This window comes from Mytilus galloprovincialis, chromosome 2, assembly GCF_965363235.1.
Source record: "Mytilus galloprovincialis chromosome 2, xbMytGall1.hap1.1, whole genome shotgun sequence".
Lineage (NCBI taxonomy): Eukaryota > Metazoa > Mollusca > Bivalvia > Mytilida > Mytilidae > Mytilus > Mytilus galloprovincialis.
Genome location: NC_134839.1, coordinates 84,636,653 through 84,660,483, shown reverse-complemented (window position 1 = coordinate 84,660,483; position 23,831 = coordinate 84,636,653). Strand labels below are relative to the sequence as shown.

Genomic DNA, 23,831 nt, shown 5'->3' with positions numbered 1-23,831 from the left:
AACTTTATGCTCTCATGTTGATATTTTCTGTTAAAACAAAACATCAACATAAGCAAGGTTAAAATGTTCATCTTATGTGAACTTGTTTTATCGTTTCTCACTCTCTCTCTCTCTCTTTTGAAAAACACAGAAAAAAACAAGTTCCAAACATGCATTTGACAGTCCTTTAAATTTATTATACATTTTCATATACTTCAAGAAAAGACCTTATCCAAGATATTCTTATTGCAGCCGTCCATCAAAAAAATAATTATGCAAAATTTGTTTTACATAAAATATGGTTTCAAGTTTTGTATAATTCCTGTGATGTTAACAGACTAAAACTAGATGCGTCAAAACGACATGAATGGCCCAATCTCAAAAATTTTAAAAATCTGCAATTTCAATAACACATGTGGACACAAACATGATGGTAGTCTCACATATAAATCAAAGAGCTGAATAGCTCTGAGGGGAAAGACAGCCCTTGTTTCTATTTCATTTTTTTGGGGTGGGGATATCTTTTGATAGTCTTCATATAAAGAATGAAAAAAAGAACAGCTAGAACATGTGGAAGGTTGACACTATTGGAATCAATTGTTGTTTAATGTAATTTCGTTTCTTTAGTTTAGGATTCAATTTAGACCAATGGAAGAGATCTGCATCTTCTAAATCTAAACATTCAATTAAAGTTGATAGTTAATTATCTAAAATTCAACTAGTTGAATTCTGTCAATTAACAACAACTACAATTTTTTTTGAAATCTTAATAGTGTACGACTGAACTGTAGGCTAGGGCCATTTTCCATTTTTTGTGACAGTACTCTTAAAATTTTTAATTTTTTTCTTAAGAAAGTTAGGACTGAAAAATCTATTCAGTTTTAAATTTCCATTGATAAAGTTCCCAGTTATATCTCTCATCACAGGGATACAGGTACTAATAAAAATAACAATATGATTGATTTTAACTGTGTGAAGCTTGTTTCCAAATCCTACATTTTGAAATATTTGTAAAATTTCATGAATAAATAGGTTTAAACTACAAAATGCAACATTTGTAATTTTTTTGTAACTAGCACAATGATTATGTTGGTACACCAAATTTAGTTTTAACGAAAGACTACTTATCATATACTTAATGTCACATTTTAAGTGTTTATTTTAGTGGATAATTAGCTCATAAATTGAGGTGCTCCTGAATTGGAGGAAGATTCTCAAAACAGAGTTTTACAGAAAAAATGGAAAAGATCGTTTCTCTCCCCGATCTCATGTAGCCCCTCGGACTTCCTGTTTACTTTGAAAGTTGTTGACCTACAAATTAAAGTATTGCATGTTGATGTTTAAATCATCAACAGCAAACATCATTATGTTTAAATTCAACAAATACTATTTTTCAATAAGTGCACAATCTTTGAGAATGATTTAAATAACCAGTGAAGGATATCCCTGCTTATGCGTAGTGTGGCATTCCAACAATGACGTCACTATAAAATATAATATAGGTTGGATATATTTAGAATATCTCGTCATACTGATTTTTCCGGATTGTAAAAGAAACGTAAATAGTGTAAAGGACAGCTCGATATACGATAATTTCGAGAGAAACAGAAGGGAAATGTGTAAAAAAGTGTTTAAAGTCAATTTATTCATTTGTGTCTCCCCATCTCATCATTCTTAGTAAGATTTGTTGGGGGTTTTCCACACTATAAAAACAAAATGAATGATGTGAGGGAATGTCACTCTGGTCAACCCCATTGGGGATTGACGGCTTGAAGCCGTCTTCCCCAAAAGTCAGCTCAAAATGTGGAGGTGTATAGAAAAAAAGTCTGAATAACTGTGGTTTTCAACAATTTTCAAAGTTATAAACCCTTAATTTTGGCATAAATTAACGAAACGGAACAAAACAAATTTTATCTGTGACTCATCATGAGTAACTCACATACCAAAATTCAGCCCAATATCTAAAGCGTTTTGAAAAAAAAGTCTGTATAACTGTGATTTTCAACAATTTATCAGTCCATAGCCCGTAATTTCGGCAAAAATTCGCCCCCGGGGAACAAAACTTTAAATTGATCTGCAACTCATCTTGGTTAACTCACATGCCAACCAGATGCTCTGTAGGGCGCAGCTTTATACGACCACAGAGGTTGAACCCTGAACGGTTGGGGCAAGTATGGATACAACATTCAAGCTGGATTCAGCTCTAAATTTGGATTGTGATTAATAAAATTGAGAATGGAAATGGGGAATGTGTCGAAGAGACAACAACCCCACCATAGAGCAGACAACAACAGAAGGTCACCAACAGATCTTCAATGCAACGAGAAATTCTCGCACCCGGAGGATTAAATAGTTGACACAGACCGCAGAGGTCGAACCCTAAACAGTTGGGGCAAGAATGGACAAAACATTCAAGCTTGATTCAGCTCTGAATTTGGATTGTGATCAAATTTTTGACATTATATGGGTTTTTTACACAAAAAAATGTCAAGATCTTACAAATCAATTAAAGATTTCTTCTTCAAACTTCTTTAAATTCAAAATTAAATAGTTGACACAGCATAGGTTTCTGACACAGAATGAATGTGGTCTAATTAACTTAAAAATTTTTTTTTGCCTTTAAGTAATTCACTATGCTGTTGAATATTTCAATATTAATCCTCTCAAAACAAGAATGTGTCCTCAGTACACGAATGCCCCACTCGCACTATCATTTTCTATGTTCAGTGGACCGTGAAATTGGGGTAAAATCTCTAATTTGGCATTAAAATTAGAAAGATCATATCATAGGGAACATGTGTACCAAGTTTGAAGTCGATTGGACTTCAACTGCATCAAAAACTACCTCGACCAAAAACTTTAACCTGAAGCGGGACAGACGGACGAACGGACGAACGAACGGACGGACGAACGAATGCACAGACCAGAAAACATAATGCCCCTCTACTATCGTAGGTGGGGCATAATAAAAATGTATGAAGAAATTTTCTTTTTATTTATGAAATCTGAAATGAGAAAAATTGAACCCCCCCCCAATTTTTTTTTCGCACCCCCCTTTCCCTTATTCCAAAACTGATCTCAATTCAAATTTCTAATGGAGTTTGCAACAATAACTACTCATTTAAATACAACATAAAATATTAAAATGTAAAAAAAGTGCTTGTTATCACTGAATGGTAAGGCCAGACTTTTTTTATTATCTGTTTAACGAGATCCGCCGACTCCACCTTTCCCGATTTAAGAATAAAAATAAAAGTAGTGCTTCTTACTTTTATTATTATTTTTCCCGCCGACTGTTACGAAATCTTCAGAAAAAAATAAAATGTGTTGTTCACGATACTCGCTTTCAGTCAATTTCGTTATCGGTAATATTTAATTTTTACCAAGTCAATGAAACAGCAATTTTCATTTAAAAGTAAAGAAATTCAAGGCATAAACGATATATTTTCTTCTAAAATATTTTTAAGCTGGTGGCATGCTTTTCATACTTGTTACACGAGAGCGTACATCAAATCATTCTAACTTTTGCAAAATCAGTTATTACTTCATCAGAACTTGATGAAATTAGCCTCAAGTAAACTTGTCATCCATGTATTGCATTAGAAACGTCATATTCCTTTCCAAATAGCGTATCAAACATCGTTTATTTTTGTAAATTTTTCTTCGTCCGACATTTAAATTTGTAGAACTACGGATCGGAATCGGGAATTCATCGGAAACGGACCCGCTATGACCGAAATCCGGATTCTTGCGATAATGACTACAGACGCATGAATGGCACTGCTGATAGACAAAAATTGATCCCAAAAGGGAAAATTACGCATTCCACACGCATTAACATACTTTTGGTTAGATCTTCTTGATTAATGTATATATTTCCATGTATAACATAGATGCCAACCCCTTTTGAGACAATCAGTAACAAACTATCAAATTTTCCGTATTTTTGAAAAGTTTTCAGTAATCATTCAAAAACTTGCATTTACCAATAAAAATTACTGACGAGTGGTTGCAAAATGATGTGCACTAAAATTTGTCGTTCAACATGTTGTCTGTAGTATGAATTCCATTCATTAATTGTTCAGATGTTCTGGACTCGTACATTTTCGTTTTGTCAAGGAGAAGTAGAGAAATGGGGAAAGCTACTTCATAAAATGCAAGTTTTCCTCTTCGGAAGTCAGTTAGTTCCCATCAATAGGTTGATAACTCCCGAGAAACCGGAAACATTACATTGTCGTTTTCTAAATACCGGACCAGGACGGAAAAGTAGTAATGATAAAAATCCGCGATTTACAAAATTGAACAGCGATGATTGGGAATCCGTAACTATTCGACTTTGACCGTAATAGCGTAGTTTGTATTGCAAAATCGGAAAAACTACGGAAAAATCGTAATGGTTGGCATCTATGTGTATAAGCATTGTTTCAATTTATAGGTTAAAGTTGCTTAACTCTGGGACTATTATACCAGAGACATATATACACATGTGTATATCTATGTCTCTGCATACACTAAGAGGTTCCTGACTGGGTGACTGGTATATACATATATAGTGTATATGCAGCGAGGTTGATATATTTGAGTGGTGCCATGGATCTATATTAGTGGAAATACAGAATCAAAACATATTTTTTATGTTTTTTATTAATAGAAAGGTTAACCAGAGACATATATAAACTATATGTATTTATATTTCTCTGGGATAATATACTGGTCTGTTCTCATTTCATTGTTCTTGTATTTTGATAAATTCTAAAAAAAAAAAAAAAAGTCACTTATAATGGTTTTATTTTTATTTTTAGTGTCGGTATCCGGTCGTTCCGGCCCCAAACCGATCCGGCCCCAAGTCAATCCGGCCCAAAGTCGATCCGGCCCAAGTCGATCCGGCCCACGTCGATCCGGCCCCAAGTCGATCCGGCCCCATAATAAAATATGAATAAACTATATTCACTATATGGACGAATTTGTCACAAATTTGAACAATATAAACGGAATTTGCAAAAAGTGTCGATGATGGATGACAACAGGTAAAGTGAAGTATTGGAGTACCAGTTAAAGAACTATTTTAAATCGATACGAAACTGAGTGGTATTGTGTCTGTGTGCAGCTCCAACATATTTTAAAATGTGAAGATATTTTCCATGTTGACTTGTGATAATGTATTTGCTGTTACAGCTTTTACATTAATGCTAGCAAGACAAATCTTTGTTTGGCTTGCTTGCTTTGTTTGTATCAATGTTTGCTCAAGCATGGCAATTAAGATAGGCGGGGTTTCAGCTTGTATACATCATACTTAAATTTTATTGGACGTTATGTTTGAGGTTAGGGACGACATCAAAAGTTCAATGTAGGATAAAAAACTTAATTCACATAGTTTTTTCACTGACCCCCCCACCCCCCCTCTTAACTTAATTTGGGAAAAATTGATTTACCAATAGGGATATATGTAAAAATCGATTTTAGATATACAAAACTTGCAGAATTTTAACCCCCCACCCCCAAACTATTTGATTTAAGTTTTTTATCCTACATCGATCTTTTGATGTCGTCCCTTAAGGACACTAAATTTTTTTTGACAGTCAATATTCGGTATAAATTGAAGATCATTGGACATTGGGGTCTACCACTACTAATATGTTTGTCCCGTATTCAGAGAAGGATTCCATTAACATATACCCATCACAGACTCGGAAACGTAAAATCTAAAATTTATAAAAATTGAAAGTGACCTATGTTAATAGATATAAACAATTCACCAAAATTCCTTGCTTTGTGAAAGCATTTTTGAGATATTATCAGAAAACTGAAAAAAAAAACACAAATTTTATTGAATAAAAACCCATTACCCAGAAACTTAAAATCTAAAATTTATTAAAAAAAAAAAAAAAAAAGGGAGCTCACGTCAATAGATATAAACAATTTCCCAAAGTTTAATGCAAATTGGTTAAAGAGTTTTTGAGTTAATGTCCGACATGTTGACAACAGACGGACAACAGTATACCATAATACGTTCGGTAAACGAGCTCGAGCGTATAAAGAATATTATAATATATTGAGTAGTAATTTAAACACATTCTAGATACATAAATTATTACTAAAAACATAGTCATAGAAAATGGAATGCATTACAAAGGATTATATCCGTAATAAGAAATACTGGTTGGTCAAAGACCGAATTATTTTAACTATTTGTTATATACGTTTTAATATAATTATACAATAATCTTGAAAACTTGTAATAAAAACATAATCAACCTAGTTGTTTTATACTCATCTAAACTGAAAATATTTTTCAAAGGCCTTTTTTAATTTTTTTTAACGTACAGTACACCTTTTACATTATAATAAAAATCATAAACATTTATGAATTACAATTAATATATCTCTATTCCTTATAAATATTTTTTTTATTGGGGCCGGATCGACTTTACATATGGGCCGGATCGACGTGGGGCCGGATCGACGTGGGACGGATCGACTTTGGCCGGATCGACGTGGGGCCGGATCGACCCGAAAGCTTAGTGTCGACTGGACCAATTTTTCACTTTTATTTTTTTTTTTATTTCGCCCCCTCGACCCTAATTTTTTACAAATTTTCTCGTTAAACAGATAAAATAAAAAGTCTGGCCTAAAGATTGTTTAAATTTATCAGTTGGTAGTAAAAGTGAATATACATTGCATAATGTATAAAACAATGATTTAAGTTGATTCAACTACTATTCTGGACAAAGAAAGATAACTCCAATTGAAAATTTCTTGCAATTGCACAATATTGTGCAATTAGATATTTCTTGCTATTGTGCAATACTGTGTAATTGAAAATACTTGCTATTGCACAATACTGTGCAATTGAAGATTTCTTGCTATTGTGCAATACTGTGCAATTGAAAATTTCTTGCTTTTGCACAATACTGTGCAATTGAAGATTTCTTGCTATTGCTGAATACTGTGCAATTGAAAATTTAATACTTAATATAATAATTTTGGATCCTGATTTGGACCAACTTGAAAACTGGGCCCATAATCAAAAATCTAAGTACATGTTTAGATTCAGCATATCAAAAAAGCCCAAGAATTCATTTTTTGTTAAAATCAAACTTAGTTTAATTTTGGACCCTTTGGACTTAATGTAGTAGACCAATTTGAAAATGGGACCAAAAATTAAGAATCTACATACACATTTAGATTTGGCATATCAAAGAACCCCAATTATTTAATTTTTGATGAAATCAAACAAAGTTTAATTTTGGACCCCGATTTGGTCCAACTTGAAAACTGGGCCAATAATAAAAAATCTAAGTACATTTTTAGATTCAGCATATCAAAGAACCCCAAGAATTCATTTTTTGTTAAAATCAAACTAAGTTTAATTTTGGACCCTTTGGACCTTAATGTAGACCAATTTGAAAACTGGAAAAAATTAAGAATCTACATACACAGTTAGATTCGGCATATCAAAGAACCCCAATTATTCATGAAAATGCTTATTTGGGCCCTTTTTGGCCCCTAATTCCTAAACTGTTGGGACCAAAACTCCCAAAATCAATCCCAACCTTCCTTGTGTGGTCATAAACCATTCTTCAAAATTTCATAGATTTCTATTTACTTATACTAAAGTTATAGTGCGAAAACCAAGAAAATGCTCATTTGGACCCTTTGGGCCCCTAATTTCTAAACTGTTGGGACCAAAACTCCCAAAATCAATCCCAACCTTCCTTTTATGGTCATAAACCTTGTTAAAATTTCATAGATTACTATTTACTTATACTAAGTTATAGTGCGAAAACTAAAAGTATTCGGACGACGACGATGATGACACAGACGACGACGCCAACGTGATACCAATATACGACCAAAAATTTTTAATTTTTGCGGTCGTATAAAAATCTAAGTCGTTTTTAGATTCAGCATATCAAGGAACCCCAAGGATTCAATTTTTGTTAAAATCAAACTAAGTTTAATTTTGGACCCTTTGGACCCCTTATTCCTAAACTGTTGGGACCAAAACTCCCAAAATTAATCCCAACCTTCCTTTTATGGTCATAAACCTTGTGTATTAATTTCATAGATTTCTATTTACTTATACTAAAGTTATGGTGCGAAAACTAAAAGTATTCGGACGACGACGATGATGACACAGACGACAACGCCAACGTGATACCAATATACAACCAAAAAATTTCAATTTTTGCGGTCGTATAAAAATCTAAGTCATTTTTAGATTCAGCATATCAAAGAACCCCAATTATTCAATTTTTGATGAAATCAAACAAAGTTTAATTTTGGACCCTTTGGGCCCCTTTTTCCTAAACTGTTCGGACCAAAACTCCCAAAATCAATCCCAACCTTCCTTGTGTGGTCATAAACCTTGTGTCAAAATTTCATAGATTTCTATTTACTTATACTAAAGTTATAGTGCGAAAACCAAGAAAATGCTTATTTGGGCCCTTTTTGGCCCCTAATTCCTAAACTGTTGGGACCAAAACTCCCAAAATCAATCCCAACCTTCCTTTTATGGTCATAAAACCTTGTGTTAAAATTTCATAGATTACTATTTACTTATACTAAAGTTAAAGTGCGAAAACCAAATGTCTTCGGACGACGACGACGCCAACGTGATACCAATATACGACCAAAAAATTTTCAATTTTTGCGGTCGTATAAAAAGGTAAGGTATTAACAATATGTATTCATAGAACACCATGACTGCTTACGATATCACATTGTCATGATCAGTGATATGCAAAATCGGGGAAAAACCCTTATAATGCAATAGCATATATTACAGAACATCTGTACTAAGTTAAAAGTTGATATTATAACAACTCCATGGTATACTGTTCTAATCAAATCAATATTGGCCATCTGGTGCAAAAAAATCAATCGTGACATTTGTCTTCCTATTTCTTGACCTGCATATCCCACAGATGCTGATGGGTGCAGTGTACTGTATGTATCCTATGGAGAAAGTGAACCCAACACATGAAACACAAAAGTGTTTAAGTCTGGGAAAACATTTGTCCGAGTATGGCAGTAGAAAAAAGACCATTTAAACAAAAAAACCTCACTTTCCTGTGTTTTTTTTTAACTTTTAGCCTCACTTGGACTGGCAAAACAGAAGATGTTTACAAGGTGTTTTTAAATTATAAATACTGTCAACTGCTATATTCCTGCAAATTTACAAAGTTATTGGGAGTTCCAGACTTCAGTACTGTGGCGGCCTAACACATTTCATACCTGTCAACCTGTGACGAAGAAAATTCAGGTCATGACCTGCATTGACGAATGAAATCTCAGGTCATAACGTGTACGAACTTTTTCGAGCTGAATTTCAGTAATTAGGGGACATTTCTTTTATAATTTAAATAAAAGTTTCCAAAACATGTTTACTTTATTAATCATTATTTCATTGCACTTTGACAAGCTTTTGATAACTTTGTGACACTTACTCCTCTTTTTTGGTTAATGTTATTATTGACATTTCTACATTGTTCTATGTGCATAATATTTCACCCTCAAGTTGTGACTGGCTTTTCTTTTAATTACTTTTACAAAGTTGTAACTAGCTAATCAGTTTTAGCTCATCTACTGTTCCATCTTCCTTTCGTAATTAGAGTATAGTAAAATAAAAGTTCAACAGTTAAAGGAAGTATAGATGAAAAAAATAATTTTCAACTTTATTTTTATAATTGTATCATGGTATGAATTAAATGAAAAGTTATATTTCAATATGTATTTAAATTCTATTTGTAGTAGACTTGATCTTTTTTTCCCAAAAAAACATAAATATAAGGAACAATTTTGAATGGTGACAAAAAAGGGGAAGTAACTCAGTTGAAAAATGTTTGTAAAATGTGACAATAGTGAAATTTATTTACGACCTAAAGCTAAGGTAATTGGTGTTAATTAACAGTGTGTTTGACACCAAAGCTGTCAAGTGAAGCCATGCACTTGATGGGTCACTTAATTTGCCAGTTTACACAGGTAGCTGAACTTCTGTTGATGGAAGAATTACGAATTTGCCGGTATTTGAAAGAAAAATCACTTATGAAAGCATTCTCTAGGCTTAGAAATCCAGGTGAAAACTGGTCATTTTTGGAATTCCCGGGTTGTTCAGTGACCTGGCGGGTGTCCCGGGTGATCCCTCAGAATTGTGAAAATCTCAGGTCACACCCGCAAAATACGAGTCAGTTGACAGGTATGACTTTTGCTCCTTTCATTGGACATTATTTCTTTTCAGCTAGATACCCTTATGATGATTGTGGCTGATAAGTTTGGTTAGTTTCAGAGGAAAAGATATTTATAAAAGATTACAATAATTGACAAATATTGTTAAAAATCAAAAATTGCTATAAAGCCATTAAAGGGCAATATCTTCTTTAGAGATCAATTGACCATTTTGGTTTTGCTGAGTTATTTGTAAATCTTACTTTGTTGAACAAATCTTAACCTGATGAACAGTTCTATCCCATGTCAAATTTGCTCTAAATGCCTTAGTTTTAGAGATATAAGCCAAAAACTGCATTTTAACTATATGTTCTATTTTGAGCCATGGCGGCAATCTTGGTGGGTTCAATTGATACATTGTTCAAACTAGATACCATAAGGGTAATTTAGGCAAAATTAGGTTTAATTTGGTCCAGTAGTTTCAGAGAAGATTTTTGTATAAGTTAACAAACTAAGACGATGGACGACAGATGCCAAGTTATGAAAAGCTCACTTGGCATTGTCAGTTTAATGTTTATGTTTTTTTGTGTTTGTTGATTTGCAAGTTGTGGACAAGATATGACAGCAAAACATATATCAATGACCCACCTGCACAATAACAAGGCTCCTTAGTTCAGCAAAAAGTAGGTCATCTGGAAGACATTACAAAGGTGAATGTTTCTGATCTTTTGAATTTTGGCACATCAAAACCTGTCTTTCAACCTACAAATATAGATATAACACAACTCATTATATCAGTATTAAACATGTATAAGATGGCAGCTGCACCAATTGTCAAATTAGATATCTCACTTTGACAGTCATACCTTTGGCCTAAATACAATAATATAAGTTTCCACTAAGCCTGGGGACCTTAAGTTATAGTGCTACTCAGATTTTTGAACAATCACTACTAAAGTCACACTATTTCCCCTGTTTGGCTGTTGGAACAAGTAAGAACTTATTTGTCTACCTACCAACACTATTTTGTTCACTGTGTTAGCATGATTAGTGGAAACACATGTATCTTTTTTTTTTATAGTTTGTTTTGTTACCTCAAAGAGTCATATATCTAAGTCATAATGAGGGAACACTACCTAGTACAGACTGTTGCCACTTAAAACAATTTAAAAATAAGCTCTTTGAACATTTGATTGAATACAGCAACGTTGAAAATTGAGTACTATATAAAGTGTTTACAAAGTTTATGTATTTCCTTGTTCGTAAGATAGATTGGAAGTGAAGATTATATCTGACAGTTGATTACCATACTAGTGTCATTGTGTCTTATATATGTACATGTATATATAGTTTAATGTCTAACCCTCTGTGCTAGATAAAATAAATTAAATGAAAAAAAAAATCAGTCTTATGCAACAAACCCAATTATACTATATCAAAATGTTTCCTAACAAAATAAAATCTTCTTGAATTTGAAACAAAAACACAATGTGCACACATGAAAACACATACATGAGAACATATTGCAAGCAGGCATCAGGTGTTACAGCATCTGTCTATTTAGAAAGTCATTAAATTGAATTGTTTATTCTGAAAACCAGGTTTTTTAAATTTGTTTATAACTGCTGATTTGTTTTTTTATTTCGAAGCAATTTTTTTCCAGGAAAATATAAGATACCCAGTGACAGTGAGTGATGCATACCAGATTATAACAAATAACAGACAGTACTACTGTCAAAAAGAAAAGACGAAAACATACATTTGGAACTAAGATTCATTATCCTTATTTTGCTAGCAACTGGATTTTTTTTAAGTCACATACCACAAAAGTCCAAGTCATCTACTACTAAAGGATATTAAACAAAGACCAATTAGAGAGCAGCTAATAATTTCAGATAAGAAATGATTAAAATACATTAAAAAAAGAAGAGATATAATAACCTCTTACCTGACTGTAAACCTCACATCATGTCAATACACTATAACTTCAGGGCATTTCAACGTGACATACAACCTAAACATACTGTACTATTACCAGTTTTGGATAACTTAATTTTTCAAATTGTAACATCTTCCAAGTTTACCTATGAGCTGAATGACTATAAGGACACCAAGGTACCAGGTCAAACATTTTGGAAGTTTACCTATGAGCAGAATGACTAAGGACACCAAGGTACCAGGTCAAACATTTTGGAAGTTTACCTATGAGCAGAATGACTATAAGGACACCAAGGTACCAGGTCAAACATTTGCAGAACTAATGGACAACACAGAGCCCTGTATTGAATATCACTTGGTAGACAAGCTTGGCACTGCCTTGCTACTTCCCAAGAGCAAAACTTAATTTTAAGATGTACATCGCTAAGTTAGCCAGGTACAACTTTTATGAATATCAAAAGTAGTTGAAGATTTGAGATATTGTTCGTTTATAGGAATTTATAGCCTTGTAAATGGAATACTCTGAACTTGCAAATACATTATTGTTTTTCATGATTATCTTATTATTTTTAAAAAAGAACAAAATGTTCCCAAAATGTTGCACTTATTTAATATTTTCAGGGGCATTTATAACTCTTTTAAAACCAGATACTCTGCAGGGCGCAGCTTTATACAACCGCAAAGGTCGAACCCTGAACAGTTGGGGCAAGTTTACACAACACATAAGCTTGATACAGCTCTGAATTTGGATTGTGATTAAATAGTTGACACAACATAGGTTACTGACACAGAATGAATGTGGTCTGAGAACTTAAACGTAAAAACTTAAAAATTTTAAATTGTACATTTACCTATTATGGTCCAATATCCAAAATCTAAATACATGGTTAGATTCAGCATACCATAGAACCCCAAGAATTCAATTTTTGATGAAATCAAATAATGTTCAATTTTAGACCCTTTACAGTGTTCTAGGATTCCCATTACCCGTTACCCGGGGTAAGTGGATTAGGACAACGGGTAAGTCATTTTTTAGCCTTTGTCACCCGGTGGTAAGTCAATTTTCAAGTTCGGGGAAGCCGAAAAACTCTTGAAATTTCCCGGTCCTCTTCAATTTTCCCATATCTGCTTTTTATTTTTATTAAATCACGAGAAAAAACTTTGATAAAAGATCGAAGATTTTGTCGATGTCTATCGGCGCTTTTATTCAAGCACTCGTTTACTAGGTGTAATCAAGCGCAAAAGAGACCACATTCTTCTCCTATCATTCTAAAAGTCGGTCACGGTGTCGGTAAAATCGGAAAATCCGGATTGATAACTGGTGCTTAAATCGGGACATAAACGATTTTTTTTCTTGTCATCGGAGGAAAATAAACTTACAGTTGCATTTATTATAGCTCTTAATAAATGACATAGTAATAACTATAACATATTTGTCAAATTTAGTAAGAAATCGGTTTTTTTAAATTTTGTACAAAATTCAATCGTATCCGAATTCAGCTTTGTTCAGACAAACTTCACAACATATTGGCGGATTTAACTTTTAGATGTGGGTAAGTAATTTTTTTATTGATCTTACCCGTGGTAAGTCAAGGTGCCAAAAAAATCCTAGAACACTGCTTTAGACCTCAATGTGGACCAATTTGATAACCAGGCCCAAATATTAAAAATCTAAATACATGGTTAGATTCAGCAGCATATTGAATAACCCCATATATTCAATTTTTGTTGAAATCAACCAAAGTTTAATTTTTGACCCTTTGGATCTTAATGTAGACCAATTTGAAAATGGGACGATACTGTGCAATTGAATATTTCTTGCTATTGCGCAAAACTGTGCAATTGAAAATTCTTGCTATTGCGCAATATTGTGCAATATTGTGCAATTAGATATTTCTTGCTATTGCACAATACTGTGAAATTGAAGATTTCTTGCTATTGCACAAATACTATGCAATTGAAGATTTTTTGCTATTGCACAATACCGTGCAATTGAAAATTTCTTGCTATTGCACAATGCTGTGCAATTGAAGATTTCTTGCTATTGCGGAATACTGTGCAATTGAAAATTTCTTGCTATTGCACAATACTCAATATAATAATTTTGGACCCCGATTTGGACCAACTTGAAAACTGGGCCCATAATCAACCAGGTGCTCCGCAGGGCGCAGCTTTATACGACCGCAGAGGTCGAACCCTGAACAGTTGGGGCAAGTATGGACAAAACATTCAAGCGTGATACAGCTCTGAATTTGGATTGTGATCAAATTTTTTACATTATATGGTTTTTTTTTATACAAAACAAATGTCAAGATTTTACAAATCAATTAAAGATTTCTTCTTCAAACTTATTTAAATCTAAAATTAAATAGTTGACACAGCATAGGTTTCTGACACAGAATGAATGTGGTCTAATGAACTTAAATTTTTTTTTTTTGTCTTTGAGCAATTCACTATGCTGTTGAATATTAATCCTCTCAAAAAAATGTTTCAAGAAATTTTCTTTTTATTTATGAAATCTGAAATGAGAAAAATTTAACCCCCCTCCCCCCATTTTTTTTTCACATCCCCCTTTCCCTATTTCCAAAACTGATAACAATTCAAATTTCTAATGGAGTTTGCAACAATAACTACTCTTAAATACATCATAAAATATTAAAATGTAAAATAAAGTGCTTGTTATCACTGAATGGTAAAGATTGGTTGGTAGTAAAAGTGAATATACATTGTATATTGTACAAAACAATGATTTAAGTTGATTCAACTACTATTCTGAACAAAGAAAGATAACTCCAATTGAAAATTTCTTGCTATTGCACAATATTGTGCAATTAGATATTTCTTGCTATTGCGCAATACTGTGCAATTGAAAATATTTGCTATTGCACAATACTGTGCAATTGAAGATTTCTTGCTATTGCGCAATACTGTGCAATTGAAAATTTCTTGCTATTGCACAATACTGTGCAATTGAAGATTTCTTGCTATTGCTGAATACTGTGCAATTGAAAATTTCTTGCTATTGCACAATACTTAATATAATAATTTTGGATCCTGATTTGAATCAACTTGAAAACTGGGTCCATAATCAAAAAGCTAAGTACATGTTTAGATTCAGCATATCAAAAAAGCCCAAGAATTCATTTTTTGTTAAAATCAAACTCAGTTTAATTTTGGACCCTTTGGACTTTAATGTAGACCAATTTGAAAACGGGACCAAAAATTAAGAATCTACATACACAGTTAGATTTGGCATATCAAAGAACCCCAATTATTCAATTTTTGATGAAATCAAACAAAGTTTAATTTTGGACCCCGATTTGGACCAACTTGAAAACTGGACCAATAATAAAAAATATAAGTACATTTTTATATTCAGCATATCAAAGAACCCCAAGGATTCAATTTTTGTTAAAATCAAACTAAGTTTAATTTTGGACCCTTTGGACCTTAATGTAGACCAATTTGAAGACGGGACCAAAAATTAAGAATCTACATACACAGTTAGATTCGGCATATCAAAGAACTCCAATTATTCAATTTTTGATGAAATCAAACAAAGTTCAATTTTGGACCCTTTGGGCCCCTTATTCCTAAACTGTTGGGACCAAAACTCCCAAAATCAAACCCAACCTTCCTTTTATGGTCATAAACCTTGTTTTTAAATTTCATAGATTTCTATTTACTTATACTAAAGTCAGTGGTCTCGTTAGCCCAAAATAGAAGGGTGCCGCGCCCTGGGTGCCCTAAGCCGCGCCATGTGTGCCCTCAGCCGCGCCCTTCTGCCCTGACGCCGTTTTCTGAATCAAAGCGCGAAAGCGCTGTAAAGGCAGTTAATTACAGGTTGTGTGTATTTCTAGTCCAGTTATATCATTATCTTCCATAGAACAGAGGTGGTTTGTAGTATTTAAGATTTAGAGTTCTCTTGTACCTAGTTCACCTATATCTATAGTCTACTGTTTACAGTATATTTTCTGTACCTCGCCATGAAATGCATTTTTAAGACATAAGAACTTTTCCTTTTTAATATAAATAAAACTATTTTTAATTATTGATTATATACACATATTCAATTACTCCTATCCTATGAAAAATAATTCACAAAGATTGACTAGTCTCCGTTCTGTGTGTATTGCTAAAACATCAAGTAACATAATGTTTAATGTACATAGTAACATGTCAACTCTTTTGAAGACAGAACTTTTTTAAAATTCTCCCTCCAAGCAAAATTATTTTTCAGTATAAACATGATAAAGTTATCTACCTGTATTAATGACCTAGAGACTCTCAAGAGCCTGTGTCACTCACCTTGGACGGTCTATGTGCATATTAAACAACGGACACATATAAAATGACAAAATTGTGTTTTTGATGATGGGGATGTGTTTGTAGATCTTTCTTTACTGAACATTCTTGGTGCTACAATTATCTCTATCTATAATAAACATGGCCCAGTATTTACAGTTGAAAATATTTTTTAAAAATTAACAAAAAATACAAAAATTTATGAAAATTGTTAAAAATTGACTAAAAAGGGCAATAACTCTTTAAGGGGTCAACTTAAAATTTTGGTCATATTGACTTATTTGTAGATCTTACTTTGCAGAACATTATTGCTGTTTACAGTTTATCTCTATCTATAATAATATTTAAGATAATAACCAAACTCTGCAAAATTTCCTTCAAATTACTAATTTGGGGGCAGCAATCCATCAACGGGTTGTCAGATTTGTCTGAAAATTCCTGGGCAGATAGATCTTCACTGAAGAGACAATTTCACCCTACATGCCCTATGTCAGATTTGCTCTAAATGCTTTGGTTTCAGAGTTATAAGCCAAAATCTACATTTAACCTGTATGTTCTATTTTTGGCCATAGTGGCCATCTCGGTTGGTTGACCGGGTCTAACCACACATTTTTTAAATTAGATACCGCAATGATGATTTTGGCTAAGTTTGGTTAAATTTGGCACAGTACTAAGTTTCAGAGAAGATTTTTTGTAAAAGTTTATGGACGACGAAACCAAGTGATGAGTCAGGTCAGGTGAGCTAAAAAGGAGTTTTTAATCAAGGTAACAATGACATCTGGTAGCCATAAAAGCTGTCTCATTAGCATTTTAACCACTTCCCATATTTGCTTTTAAGACAATAGAAGAAAATTATTCAATGCAAAAACAAAACTTACTTGTAAATATGAAATTCTCTTTACAGTATGAGTTTTTCTCATTGTTGGAGATTGTACAGTAGTACAGTCCTGTAACTGCTTATACCCATTTCTTATCCCCTTTAGTTTGATAAACTCACAGAATATCATATATTTACATTGTGCCACATCTCCTTATTTTTATATGCATTACAATAACATGAACAATTGTAATTCAAATCTATATATCAAAGCAAAATGAATTTCACTACTTTCATTCATGCATCCTTTGGAAAAATATAAGTTCTAAAATGACACAATATATGTTTATTTATATAAAAATAATATTTAGTTTTCGACTCTTAACAGGTATAAACAAGAATGTGTCCTCAGTACACGAATGCCCCACTCGCACTATCATTTTCCATGTTCAGTGGACCGTGACATTGGGGTAAAAACTCTAATTTGGCATTAAAATTAAAAAGATCATATCATAGGGAACATGTGTACCAAGTTTGAAGTCGATTGGACTTCAACTTCATCAAAAACTACCTTGACCAAAAACTTTAACCTGAAGAGGGACAGACAGACGGACGAACGGACGAACAGACGAACGGACGCACAGACCAGAAAACATAATGCCCCCCTACTATCGTAGGTGGGGCATAAAAATGCACAGCTGTGTCATGATTTGTGAAATCTGTGCTGAAAACATAGGCATTTATGGTGTTTGAGTAATTCCATCTGTGAAGCTCAACATTAGCTCGTCAGTTGGTGGTGGACAGTTATAAATCTTTCCTGCAGGATGAATGTACATCTGTTCAGGAAAACCAATTTCACAAATCAAAACTTTCCTCTCGATTTCTCCTACAATATTCATCCAGTTTAGTTCTTTTGGTTTAACGGGACACCGTCCTGATTTTTAATTTTGTAAACCATTCAGTCTCTTGCTTACAAATGGTGCATGAAAATAGGATGGGAATGCATGGCAGTAGACAAGTCTCTATAAAGTGGGTATGTGCCCTGAAAAAAGTTTTATAACATTAGCTTTTTTGAAACTTGTGAAAGACTTGTGCAACACACATACCTAAATAACTATAACATAGGTGGAGAGCATCATTCATGTCAATGTTTTGTTCCTGTTTACATTGTCATTGATATTTTTCAAGAAAGCCCGAGGCATACATGTAGCTCATGAATTCTTGTCATTACAACCGAAATTTACATAATTACTGCTAAAATAATTATCAGTATAATATATCTCTTGTAGAAAAACCATACAATTGTAGTATTAACCAAAAAATGTCAAACAGATGATATTGAATCGTAATCCCAAAAGTTATGACGTCTTGAATTCACCCCCCTTTTTATTCTAAAATGATAATTGCGGTTGCAAACAGACTTTGGTTTACTTGCATGGCGATTATATAAATAACAGTATATATTTCTTAAAGAAAATAAAGTTTTACCATGAATAGTTTCCTGAACGTAGTCGTTTTCAGTAAAATGTGCCTTGCAAACAACAGCTGATTGATATGGGTTCTATGATTGCATCGCACATGACAATCTACGTTTGAGCCATGGCGTTGATCCAACTTTTCCTTCTTATTAAGTCATTTAGAAATGCAAGTCCTCCTCTTAAATGACACTCAGGTACACACCAACAAGGACTAGGCATCGTTAATTGTGTGATTGTTTTGCAGTGCAAAAACGGAAGTTAAGGACGGAACTGACTGGTCTCACTAATAAGAGACAAGAAGAATTCTAGAGACAAACAGCGACAAGAAGTTTAATTTAGTGACGAAGCGACAATAACTAACAAGGGACAAGCGAATCGTAATTCTCTCACGAGGCTATTCTTATTTGATGTGATAGGGTGAAGCTAACCTATCAAATATGTCCCTATGAAAAAGAAGAATTTCACTGTTAGAAAGGAAATGATATTGCATGGTTTTGATTCAATAAATTCTTTAAAAGGAAATTGATTTTTTTTTGTTTTGATGGCCAATTTTTAGCGTGTGCATAAAATATATATTTTTTTATATCTAATAAAAACTAATCCCTTTCTTCTTAATAAAAACATATTTTTATCTATCAATGTACAGTAATATAAAAAATGTTTTATAACCGCCCCTATAATAAAAAATAATGCATGTTTTTTTTAATATCTATGGGGAATAAGTTGTTGCAATGACATTTTTTTTATTTATGTATAGTCGCTATATAGTCTTCTTGACGCTTCTTCTCGCTAAATTAATTATATTGTCGCTTCTATCGCTATTTTAATTTTATTGTCGCTTCTTATCACTTTTTGACGCTTCTTGTTTTTAATTAGTGGAACCCTATTCAGGAACGATAATTTCATATTTTACATAACTGAGACCGAAATAACTATAACGTCATACGGCTTCACGTACAGAAATACTTTAAATTGTATATTATGCAATATAATTCACGGTCAGTCGACTTTTAATTATAATATCATGTTATATCAACGATTGAAATGATTTTAAAATATCTTTAGATCGCAAATAGTACTCGAAATTGAACGGACCTCTTTCCACACGGAATTCGAATAATGATAGTTTGTAATCAGATTGACTGCTTATAATGCAAAAGACACATTAATAAACAGATTTTTAAAACGAACAATACACACTGATCGTTTCTTTATTTCCCAATGTAAATGAAAGGAACAAAAACCAATACATACCACAAAAAGTAGAGGAGAAATTTAAACATTTCCGGATCTATTTCTTGCAAAATGACCCCCAGCAAAGATTTGCGTAAGGAAAGATGAACCTCATGACTTGAAAGTCAGGCCTTAAAGCACTGCCTTTAAAAACCCTTGTGCCGTTTTGGTAAAATTGCCTTTTGTTTCATCGATTTCTTATCAGAAGTTAAATTACATATATGACACCTGGTGATTGCCCCCAGGTAACGAGGTTAATTATGTCATTGCAATCAATTATTGTGGATAAGACTTCAAAGGTGTTAATTACTAGGTAATTTAATTAAGACAATGTACCTTTTTGTTATAAATATGATGAATGTGTAGGCAAGTTCTTTTCGATCTCCAAGTCACAATGGAAGAGTGTATGAATGAAGACTTTCATGAATTTAGAATTGAATTGAAGTAATCAACTTTTGCCTTCACAGAAACATGGTCCATCTCAACTTGTGAGCGACAAGCAGACGTAAACATGTTGGAAATTAATTTTGGAGTTACTTCCCCTGAAAAAGCTTATTACAAAATTGTGCTCCTAAAATATAATTTAGCATTAAATATAGGAAAAAATAACCAATTGAATACAAAATTATATAAGAATGTTACCTTAAGGATACTAACTGTCTTTGAACATACAAAAAAAATATATTGCAATTTATTTTTGATAATCATACTTTTGGCAATCCATGTTTTATACATTCTCAATTAAGAAATACATGTATGTATAACTTAAATGTTAGAATGGTGTCAAGCTATCAACTTACTTCAGAAGAAGGAATTTACTTAAAAATTTAAACAGTAATGTTGATCTTATTAAACTATTTAAATACACTGTAAAACATTATATAACTTACCTGTATGAATATTTGTGTGATGCAAGATGTATGAGAAATGTTTTTGAGAAACACTTTTTAAAGAATAATATTCTGGTACAAGAAACCGAAGGCGTCATAACATTTAATTTCTAATTATTGTGCTGATTATATATGTGATTATACTTAAAAACATTGCCTTGTGATATTTTTGTGTAATATGTAATATATCTGTTGTATATATATGTTGAAGAATTGAATAAAGATCTGAAATGAGAAAAATTTAACCCCCCCCCCCCCCCATTTTTTTTTCACATCCCCTTTCCCTTTTTCCAAAACTGATCTCAATTCTAATTCCCAATGGAGTTTGCAACAATAACAACTCATTTAAATACATCATAAAATATTAAAATGTAAAATAAAGTGCTTGTTATCACTGAATGGTAAAGATTGTTTTAATTTATCAGTTGGTAGTAAAAGTGAATATACATTGTATATTGTATAAAACAATGATTTAAGTTGATTCAACTACTATTCTGGACAAAGAAAGATAACTCCAATTGAAAATTTCTTGCTATTGCACAATATTGTGCAATTAGATATTTCTTGCTATTGCGCAATACTGTGCAATTGAAAATATTTGCTATTGCACAATACTGTGCAATTGAAGATTTCTTGCTATTGCGCAATACTGTGCAATTGAAGATTTCTTGCTATTGCTGAATACTGTGCAATTGAAAACTTCTTGCTATTGCACAATACTTAATATAATAATTTTGGATCCTGATTTGAACCAACTTGAAAACTGGGCCCATAATAAAAAATCTAAGTATATGTTTAGATTCAGCATATCAAAAAAGCCCAAGAATTCAATTTTTGTTAAAATCAAACTTAGTTTAATTTTGGACCCTTGGGACTTTAATGTAGACCAATTTGAAAACGGGACCAAAAATTAAGAATCTACATACACAGTTAGATTTGGCATATCAAAGAACCCCAATTATTCAATTTTTGATGAAATCAAACAAAGTTTAATTTTGGACCCCGATTTGGACCAAAATGAAAACTGGGCCAATAATCAAAAATCTAAGTAGATTTTTAGATTCAGCATATCAAAGAACCCCAAGGATTCAATTTTTGTTAAAATCAAACTAAGTTTAATTTTGGACCCTTTGGACCTTAATGTAGACCAATTTGAAAACGGGACCAAAAATTAAGAATCTACATACACAGTTAGATTCGGCATATCAAAGAACCCCAATTATTCAATTTTTGATGAAATCAAACAAAGTTCAAATTTGGACCCTTTGGGCCCCTTATTCCTAAACTGTTGGGACCAAACCTCCCAAAATCAATCCCAACCTTCCTTTTGTGGTCATAAACCTTGTGTTAAAATTTCATAGATTTCTATTTACTTAAACTGAAGTTATAGTGCGAAAACCAAGAAAATGCTTATTTGGGCCCTTTTTGGCCCCTTATTCCTAAAATATTGGGACCAAAACTCCCAAAATCAATCCCAACCTTCCTTTTGTGGTCATAAACCTTGTGTTAAAATTTCATAGATTTCTATTTACTTAAACTAAAGTTATAGTGCGAAAACCAAGAAAATGCTTATTTGGGCCCTTTTTGGCCCCTTATTCCTAAAATATTGGGACCAAAACTCCCAAAATCAATCCCAACCTTCCTTTTGTGGTCATAAACCTTGTGTTAAAATTTCATAGATTTCTGTTCACTTTTACTAAAGTTAGAGTGCAAAAACTAAAAGTATTTGGACGACGACGACGACGCCAACATCATACCAATATACGACCAAAAAATTTTCAATTTTTGCGGTCGTATATAAATTTTAGAACATGTTTAGATTCAGCAGTGTTCCAGCTAGGCCGTTTTCAGAGGGCGTGGCGCCCGCCCTTTCCCAAATGCCGCCCTGTGCCCTTTTTACAGTTTCCAGAGCGCACTGTCTTTTTTAAAGATCGATTGTATATTATTTTGTTCGAATTGATATGATCTGTTATAATTACTAAATTTTACCTAGGGAAAAGTTTATGACTTTGTTTACGACACAAGCTAATCAACGATTACAGCTGGTGTCATAATCTGTTGTTGTAGGTAATTCGTTTAGCGGATGGGTCATTAATGATAATCAACATTAATTCATTCAAATAGAATCAGTCGGTCGGCAATTATCTTTGAAGAAACGTGCATACGACAACTTGGGCACATTTGCAATGTTTACCGTAGCGTAATGACAGAAAGTTTAAAACCACAAACAACTCGAGAAAGACATCGTTTTACTTGTTCTCCGTGAAATAAATAGCAAATCCAGACGTATTTGTCATTGACTGCCCTCATTTTTTATACGAAAATATCAAAATCGGATGCCATATTGTTTACATCTACGTACTGTTTATATTTATAATCCTCCAAAGAAGGAGCACACCCAAATAAAGAAAGATAACTCAATCTAATTTTTTCCTAGCATTGAGTAACCCACTTAACATATTCTAAAATATGTCTAAATACTTCTTGCTTAAGAATATATATGTTTAGCTATTTTGAGTTATGGGAAAAGTTAAAGAGGGTCTTAGTAGCAGTGTTGGAAGGGTGCCTTGGTCATCTTTTTTTTGTCCTCTTTATTTTTAATGCAAATTTTCACTGTTGCTATATCCTAATATTGGGCATTTACTGAGCACACAGCTGTTTTGTGCTGTATTGCCATTAAGCACAGCAGAACTAGAAAGGTGAAACTGGTAAAGTGTGTCAGAACATAGAAACAGAATGAAGCAGGACACCTTTCAAAACATGCTGCATATTAACCTAAACTGTTCCAAGCAATGATTTAAAAACTTGTGTGACAAGCTGCTTGACAAGTTTTTCAGCCTAAAAAGTAGAAAGAGAGAGTTCTATATGGGTTAATGATGTACAGTAGTTCTTGTATAACCAGTGAATTTAACAAATAAACACAATGTTTGATTATAATATCTTTATTAAAACATGCCCTTTTTCAGGGTTGGCACCCTGCCCTTTTGAAATCCTAGCTGGAACACTGTTCAGCATATCAAAGAA

General features: G+C 32.9%; 1 protein-coding gene and 1 long non-coding RNA gene across 5 annotated transcripts in view; both read right to left on the bottom strand.

Moving 5' to 3' along the window:
- Window positions 1-23,831, bottom strand: part of LOC143064657 (uncharacterized) — a 96,402-nt gene that overhangs the window by 59,821 nt on the left and 12,750 nt on the right. For all 4 annotated transcript variants that reach the window (XM_076237636.1, XM_076237639.1, XM_076237638.1 and 1 more), the window contains exon 4: window positions 10,795-10,908. The gene's annotated coding sequence lies outside the window, so the exon portion shown is untranslated. The remainder of the gene's footprint in view (window positions 1-10,794; window positions 10,909-23,831) is intronic.
- Window positions 17,538-19,130, bottom strand: LOC143064654 (uncharacterized). Its single transcript, XR_012975299.1, has 2 exons — window positions 18,695-19,130; window positions 17,538-18,248 (listed from the first exon to the last, which is right to left on the bottom strand). It is a non-coding gene; the product is annotated as an uncharacterized LOC143064654 (long non-coding RNA).